Raw genomic sequence first — 7,857 nt, forward strand, 5'->3', positions numbered from 1 at the left:
AGGCATAAAGGCAGAGAGGGAATAATCAACAAAGGCACAGAAGCAAGAAAATATAAGAAGTGATGTAGAGTATGGTGCTTAGTCATTAATTCAATAAATATTCAGTGTCAGGCACTGTATCAAGTGCTGCTGAAGAAAAAATGATTCCTGCCCTCATGCTTAAGTGTTTAGGAAAATAATGACTGAAGCATGTACTTAAAAGAGTAAGAATAAAGTGGAAATTAAAATGAAGAAGAAAAGACAGTTAAATGTGATGCTAGAGCTTTCCTGGTGGCTCAGTGGTTAGGAATCCGCCTGCCAATGCAGGGGACACAAGAAATGTGATGCTAGAGCTTTCCTGGTGGCTCAGTGGTTAAGAATCCGCCTGCCAATGCAGGGGACACAGGTTTGAGCCCTTGTCCGGGAAGATCCCCCATGCAGGGAAGCAACTAAGCCCATGTGCCACAGCTACTGAGCCTGCATTCTAGAGCCCTCAAGCCACAACTACTGAGCCTGCGTGTCACAACTACTGAAGCCCGTGTGCCTAGAGCCCATGCACCTAGAGCCTGTGCTCCACTACAAGAAGCCACTGCAATGAGAAGCCCATACATCACAGCAAAGCGTAGCTGCTCACCACAGCTAGAGAAAGTCCACACACAGTAACGAGGACCCAACGCAGACAAAAATAAAAATAAATAAATTTTGTTTAAAATTTAAAAAAAAATGTGATGCTAAACAAGCAGACACTTCAACTTTCTGGGGTTTAGTGTCATCTGTAAAACAGAAAAGTACTAGGTATGGTTGGAATAGATTTCATATTTCTGCATTTTATTCTCAAGGTAATGGGAAGCCATTAAGATCTTTGAACCAGGGAATGGAATGATCATCTTCCTGCTTTCATAAGAGTCTAAAATTAAAAGGAGGAGCAGAAAGGAAAACTATTTGGGCAGTCTGGAAATAAAATCACAAGGTCCAGATTAGAGGAGCTAAAATGCACAGACATGATGATAGGTTGAGAAGTGAGTAGGGAAAAAAGGCGTCCAATCGATTATCGTCTGTTCCTTAGGGAATTTTAAAAGTGAAGAAGAAAAAATAAGATGATCACATTTATATTTGAAGGTTAGCCATCTTTCCTGAGAATAAACGTTAAGAGCCAACTGCTTACTACACGTTACTATCTAGTGTCCTACAGGTAAACTCAAATTCATGAAGTTGACACACACCCATGATATCTTCCTCCTGAATCCCCTACTAAACACCTTGCCATCCAGATAAAATAACTGGTTGCTATCCTACACTCCTCACCTCCAGTTTTCTAAATCTACTTGTTCACTAGGTCATTTCTGAGTTACAAAAATAACACTACCTACTGTAAAAATTTAAACAGTAGTGAAGTATACAGAGTAAAAAGGGAAGAGAAACACAGAGAATTGGACCTGACACTTTATGCCAGTTGATTTCCCCCAGGCATTTGCTGATTCTCAAACTGGCAGGGCAAAAGGCCAAGAAATCTAACCAAAGGGCGCTGGAAGGTTAAGTGGAACTCAGCAGACTCACTTTGCTAGTGGATAAAAATTGGGAATACAGGACATGCCAAGTAGGAGGTGTTCTTATAAACACCCCACAATTTCAGGGTAAACATTAAAAGGCTAAATATACCCTCAGAATAAGAATAAAATATGTGTGGACCAAGTCTAAAAAAAGTCTGAAATGCAATCTCAAGTCAGGTCAGCCTTTTAGTGAATTAAGTTATCTACTCCTAATCTAGCTGCCAATGAGAAGAGAAAAGAGGGTGAATCCTGTCTGGAGAACAACAACGTCATCCAGAGACTATAACTTTTCATGCACAATGTCCAGTGTTCAAATCAAAAACTACCAGAATCATTAGAGTCATAGACATTAATATAAATTTACACACCCACACAGATGGATAGACCAGAAACAGTTATAGAATGTGTGTATACATGGGTTAGTAAACATATATATATATATATATATATATATATATATATATCACATGTACATACATATATAACATAGCTCTGTTCTCTGAGAGGACCCAGGGCAATGATACTCCAGTATTAATAGGCATAGATCATGGTTTGTAGATAGCATTCTACAAATAAAAGGAACCAGTGCTCCTTTGAGAAATGGCTGATTCTAGGACTAGGGCAGGGAAAATACAAGATGAGCCAGGAGCATGTTATAGCACCAGAAAGTAAGCAAGAACTCAAGAAACAAAACACTGGGAGCAGGTCAAAGAACATAGGAGCCAACGTGAAAGTGTTCCCAAGGCCAAATAAATATACATGGGTCCATAGTGATATAAATAAATATGGCAGAAGAGACAAACCTTCGTAAGCCCAAATACACCAGTAATTATATTACATGCAAGTGGACACAAGACAAAGATTCTTGACTCAAATTTTTTTTTTTCTCGATACGCGGGCTTCTCACTGTTGTGGCCTCTCCCGTTGCGGATCACAGGCTCCATACGCGCAGGTTCAGGGGCCATGGCTCACGGACCCAGCCGCTCCGCGGCATGTGGGATCCTCCCAGACCGGGGGACGAACCCGTGTCCCCTGCATCGGCAGGCGAACTCTCAACCACGGCGCCACCAGGGAAGCCCCTTGACTAGATTTTTTTTAATTAATCATGTAGTACTTACTTGAGACACAACTACCAGAATCCAGGAAATTTAAAATATAAGTATGGAAAAAAGATACTGCATTCAAACACCAACCAAAAGAAATGTGCTAATAGCTGTACCAAAAACAAACAAGAAGTAGACTTTAAAGCAAAAGTCTTATTAGAGATAAAATGGGACATTTCTATTGATGAGTCAATTTACCAAGAAAATAGAAATATTCTAAAAGTGTATACATCTAATAATTTTGCTTCAAAGTATATAAAACTAAAATTGACAAAACTAAAATGAGAAAGAGATAAATCTACAATCCTAGTAGGAGACTTTTACACAACTCCCTTAGTAAAAGAGGACAAGCAGAAAAAATGTCTAAGAATATAGTATATGTGGACAATATGATTAACAAAATGACCTAATGGACATATTAGATAACAGTACAACCAACAATGACAGAAACCTTGATTCTTTTTAGGTGCATAGAGAACATTTCCCAAAACTGAGCATATGCAGGTTTGTACATTCAGCAAGCATATGCAGCAAGCCTCAACAAATTTCATCAGATTGAAATCATTTAGAGTACAGCTGTGCAATAGAATTTTCTGTGTTCTATCTGCACTGTTCAATACAATAGACACCATAGTCAACACAGTAGTCACTAGCCACATGTGGCTACTGAACACTTAAAATGTGTGACTGATGAACTACATTTTATTCATTCTAATTAATTTATATAGCCACATCTGGTTAGTGACTACATATTGGACAGCACAGACTTAGCATATGTTTTCACATAACAATGAAATTAGCTAGAAATCAATAACACACACACTTTAAAAAATTCCCAAATGTTTGGAAATTAAGAAAAACAATTTAAATTACCCATGGGTAAAGGAAGAAAGCATAATAGAAATTAGAATATATTTTTATCTGGGTAATAGTGATATTATTAGGGGAAAAAAAGGCTAAAATTCAATGATTTGAGTATCCATCACAAGAAGTTAGAAAAAGAATAGCAAGTAAATCTAAAGAAAGTAGGATGAGGTCCATAAGGTTTGTTCTGGTTTCTCATCATAACTTAAAGAGAAATATTCACAATGTCCAGAGTCCTTGATGTCCTGCAAATGGAGGAAGAGGCGGTCCTCAAATTCCTCACATAAGGAACCCACTTAGGGTGACACCAGCCTTGACTTCCAAATGGAACAGTGCCTCTACAAAAGGAAAAGTGATGGCCTCTGCTTCATAAATCTGAAGAGAATCTGGGAGAAGGTTCTGCTGGCAGCTTGTGCCATTGATGCCACTGAAAACTCAACTGATGACAGTGTCGTATCCTCCAGAAGTACCAGCCGGCAAGCTGTGCTGAAGTTTGCTGCTGCCGCTGGAGCCACTCCTACTGCTGACTGTGTCACTCCTGGAAGCTTTACTCACCAGATCCAGGCAGCCTTCCAGGAGCAGAGACTTCTGGTGGTTACTGACCCCAGGACTGCCCACCAGCCTCTCACACAGGTGTCTTATGTTAACCTGCCCACCATTGCTCTGTGTAACACAGACTCAACTGTGTGTTCTGCGGGCATTGCCATTCCCTACAGCAACAAGGGAGCTCACTCAGGGGGTCCGAGGTGGTGGGTGCTGACCCTGGAAGTTCTGCGCATGCGTGGCACCATCACCCATGGACACCCACGGGGGGTCATGCCTGATCTCTACTTCCACACACACCTGGAAGAGACTGAAAAGGAAGAGCAGGCCACTGCTGAAAAGGCTGTGACCAAGGAGGAATTTCAGTGCGGATGGAGAGCTCTAGCTCCTGACTTTACTGCTACTCAACCTGAGATCCCAGACTGGTCTGCAGATGCGTAGGTGCCCTGTGTGCCTATTCAGCAGTTCCCTCCTGAAGACTGGTCTGCAGCTCCCACTGCTCAGGACACTGAATGGGGAGGGACAACCACTGATTGGCTTTAAGCTGTTCTCCCATAGACCTTAAAGAGAAAATGGAAATGAAGTTGATGAAAAATCAACAGTTTCTTTAAAAAAAGAAAATAGAAGGAAGGAAATAGTAGAGCATGAATTAATGAAATAGAAAGCATACATTTTAAAAAAGAAAAGACAAAAGCTCATTTTTGAGAAAGAATAAAATTGGCAATCCCCCAGCAAAACTGATCAAGAAACAGAGAGAAGTCCCGTTTGTCAATGTAAGGAATGCAAAAGTGGCCATCAGCACAGATCTACAGCCACTACAGGTGTAACATAAAGGATATGATTCATAATTTTACCTAAAAAATTATAAAATTTACCCAAAATTGACACAATAAGAAATATAAAATCTGGGACTTCCCCAGTGGCACAGTGGTTAAGAATCCGCCTGCCAATGCAGGGGACACGGGTTCAATCCCTGGTCGGGGAAGATCCCACATGCCATGGAGCAACTAAGCCCGTGCACTACAACTACTGAGCCTGCACTCTAGAGCCTGCAAGCCACAACTACTGAGCATGAGAGCCACAACTACTGAAGCCCGCGCTCCTACAGCCCGTGCTCCACAACAAGAGAAGCCACCGCAATGAGAGGCCAGCGCACCACAAAGAAGAGCAGCCCCTGCTCACCGCAACTAGAGAAAGCCAGTGCGCAGCAACAAAAACCCAACACAGCCCAAAATTAAATTAATTAATTAATTAATTAAATTTAAATAAATAAAGTGCCCAGCTCAATGGCTTTAAAAAAAAAAAAGAAAAGAAAAGAAATATAAAATCTAAATAGCTCTGTGTCTATTAAGGAAATTATTGGGAATTCCCTGATGGTCCAGTGGTTAGGATGCGGCACTTCCACTGCCGGGGTGGCCAAAAAGAAAAAAAAAAGGAAATTATCTGTAACTTAAAAATTTCCCATCAAGAATAGTCCAAGCCAGATATCTCAGCAGGGAAAAGTTCCAGACATTAAAGGAAGAAAAAAAGCAATCTTACACAATCTCTTCAAGGTAAAAGAAAAAGACAATACACTACCCAACTAATTTTATGGAAGCTGTGGATTATGTTCCTTACAGAAGAAGATTTCCTTCCTGGAACTAGACCAGGAGGCATGGCTTTCCCAAGGATTTTGGCACACGCATTTCTCCGCATCTCCCTAGGATGCCTTTCAGGCCTTTGATCACTCCAGCTGTCAGCGAGCTGCATCTGAGCCTCCAGGGCACATTAAAAGGAATCTCTTTCCAACAGTTGGCAGGCAGACTGAATCTAACTATCTACAATATCATACAATGCATATTTATCACTTACACTACACTTCTCCAGACAAGGTGTTTGTTATTTCTTTATAAATGTGGTTCTGTGTAAATGCTTTCATTAAATTTTATTTAGTCTGCTTACTCAATGATATAGCTAATTATGTGGGGCCAGTGGAATTCCTAGACTGTCAGTTGGTCAAGGGGGCCCTATAGAAAACTCCAGAAGAATGAGAATATTCCTTTCCTGTAAGCCATGCTTTAGGGAAAAAGTATTCTTCTAAATCAGTGGTCTACAAACTACTGCAGGAAGGCCAGCCAGCCACTGTTTTAATGGAACACAGCCTCACCCATTTGTTTGTGAGTTATCTAAGGCTGCTTTCTGCTATAAAGGCAGAGTTGCATAGTTGCAGCAGAAACTGTATGGCCCTCAAAGCTGAAAATATTTGCTATCTGGCCCTTTACAGAAAATGTTTGCTGACCCCTGATCTAAATGAGAATTTTTTTTAACTTTTATTGATTTTTTTTCTTTTTGCTGATTATAAATGTGCTGCTAGCTTGCTGTTAAAAAAAAAAAAAAGATACTATGTAAAAGAATAAAGATAAGTCATTTATCTCCAGAAGCCTACTTAGCCAACTTAGTATTTTGATGAGTGCCATTCTACATATACATTTGTGTACTTTTTTCCAAAAATGATATTAATGATGGCAAATGAAAATTTTCCCATTGTTGTATCATAAACATTTTTCAAAATAAATTTATTTATTTATTTGTTTTATTTTTGGCTGTGTTGGGTCTTTGTTGCTGTGTGCGGGGTTTCTCTAGTTGCGGTGAGCAGGGGCTACTCTTCGTTGCGGTGCGCGGGCTTCTCATTGCGGTGGCTTCTCTTGTTGCACAGCATGGTGTCTAGACACGTGGGCTTCAATAGTTGTGGCTCACAGGCTTAGTTGCTCTGCAGCATGTGGGATCTTCCCGGGCCCGGGCTCGAACCCGTGTCCCCTGCATTGGCAGGCAGATTCTTAACCATGCGCCACCAGGGAAGCCCTATCATAAATATTTTACACATCCATAAACGTAGCTCTTCATCTTCATTTTAAATATGGCTGTAGGGGATATTTATAACTGCTTTCTCAATATTCCCTTCTCCCTCTCTCTGCCCCAAGCTTTCTCAATAACAGCACCTTACCTGATTTTCCTTTAGTAATTCACTCTCTCCCTTTCGGGGCCATTAAGTTTTCTTTAACTTTGGATTTTGAGATAATTTCAAACTTATAGAAAAATTGCAAGAATAGAACAAAGAATTCCTATATGTGCTTCACCCAGATTCCCCAAGTATTATTTTATCACATTTGCTTTATAATTCTCTACTTATGCTATATACCCAGATATATCTATATCTATATATATAGATATGTTAAGTTTTCCCTGAATTGTTTAAGAGTAAGTTACAGACACAATGCCCCTTTGACATTCAAACAGAGCGAGGAGGAAGAGGATTTTGAGCAGAGAAGTGACACAGTCTGAACATGATCTGGATGCTGTGGGGAGAACTGAGTGAAGCGGAGCAAGCAGGAAATCAGGGAGGCTATGGCCTGACCAACTGGGAGGACAAAATTGCCACTTTCTAGATGAAGAAGACTACAAGAAGAACATGTTTGGGGAGAAATTAAAAATTGGATGGGGGCATGTTGGGTTTAAGATGCCTAATTAGTCACTGTACCAAGCCCAGTTTATAAGCCTCCTCCTATTTGCAGGGCCAGAGTTTCTGCTCTGTGATACTGAAGACCCTCTAAGAAGACTGCCTGCACCAACCCTTGAGGTTGCAGTCCCACCAGGTTGCAGGTAGAGGGAGCAACTGACTCCCCCTGGATCTCTGCAGAGCCTGCCACTCCTCCTGTGCTATTGCGTTGTCTTGGAACCTGACTGCTGGAGAGGCTGAATGGTGCACCTGAAAGTGTGGAATTGATGTTCTGTGGTGGAAGCTGACCAGAGGGCGAGCGAGGGGAGCCTGCAGAAAATTC

At 40.9% G+C, this 7,857-nt stretch overlaps 1 pseudogene across 1 annotated transcript; it reads left to right on the top strand.

Moving 5' to 3' along the window:
• Positions 1-3,720: 3,720 nt before the first annotated feature.
• LOC308626838 (small ribosomal subunit protein uS2-like) lies at positions 3,721-4,480 on the top strand (annotated as a pseudogene). The gene has a single exon. The product of its transcript is annotated as a small ribosomal subunit protein uS2-like (transcript).
• Positions 4,481-7,857: the final 3,377 nt, after the last annotated feature.

Source organism: Mesoplodon bidens (genome assembly GCF_964165515.1).
Source record: "Mesoplodon bidens genome assembly, chromosome: 13".
NCBI lineage: Eukaryota > Metazoa > Chordata > Mammalia > Artiodactyla > Ziphiidae > Mesoplodon > Mesoplodon bidens.